We start from the raw sequence: 1,227 nt of genomic DNA on the forward strand, positions 1-1,227 counted from the left end.
CTACTAACCATTTGGAGTCATGTAGTTCTTTGTTGTGGGGACTATGCTGTGCATTCTAGGGTGTTTGGAGGCTTCTCTGGGGACTAGATACATAGCACCTGTTAGTCCTTACCCAGATGCAGCAACCGAGAAATGCATATACACATTGTCTAATGTATCCAAGGACTCCCATACTGTCCCCCATTGAGAACCATTGCTGCATACACCATAACATGTGCAAACAGATTTTGCCCAGATGTCTCCTCACCTATCTGCCCTTCCTCCCCAAGCCACTGCTTTACACAGTTAAAGACACTTCTTTTGAATCAACCCGTCTCTGGTGTTTTTCCCCCAGGGCAAGAATCTCTTGTTTATCAGCTTAAAATTTGACAATGGCCTGCTCTTGCTTAGCCCGGCTTGGAAACTGACCTCTACATTTGAAGGTGATTTTCTTAAAGAAGCCTTCTTTTCAAAGATCATAAAACACTTGGCATTAGGTTCCTTAGAGTGTGTGATGAATATTTTAATAGTTAAAAATGTAGCCAGGCAGCACAAAGAAATGATTTAATGTTGTAAATAAATCTCTTTGTGGGATTTAATGTGCAAAAATGGACAGCAATGGCTTTACAAAAAATCATTCCCCAAATGATGAGATCTATACAATGGTGCACTCTCTATGTTGGATCCATATCTGGAGAGAGTGTTCACTATATCTTTCTCAGTACAGGAAGACACTAAGATCATTTGTTCTCTTAGGACATCCATCTCTCTCTGTCTCTCTGTCTCTCTCTCTCTCTTCCCCTCAAAGCCAGAAGCTCAAGGGCCCAGTGTAATAGTCCAGTCTAAATCCTTGCATGTGCCAGGATCCCATATGGGCACTTGTTAGTACCCCAGCTGCTACACTTCCCTTCCAGCTCCATGCTTGTGTCCTGGGAAAGCAGTGGAGAACAGCCCAAAGCTTTGGGACCCTGTATCCATGTGGGAGACCCAAAAGAAGCTCCTGGCTTCTGGCTTTGAATCAGCTCAACTCCAGTCATTGCAGCCACTTGGGGAATGAACCAATGAACAGAAGATCTTTCTCTGTCTCTCCTCTCTGTAAATCAGCCTTTCCATTAAAAAATAAATCTTAAAAAAAAAAAAAAAACAAGCTCTAGAGATTCAAAAAGTTAACTTTCTGGGAAAAGTACTGTTTCGTATAGCACTCATTGTACTTAAGAATATAGTACTCATCGTGGTGCCCTGGATCAT

This window comes from Ochotona princeps, chromosome 21 (assembly GCF_030435755.1).
Source record: "Ochotona princeps isolate mOchPri1 chromosome 21, mOchPri1.hap1, whole genome shotgun sequence".
Taxonomy (NCBI): domain Eukaryota; kingdom Metazoa; phylum Chordata; class Mammalia; order Lagomorpha; family Ochotonidae; genus Ochotona; species Ochotona princeps.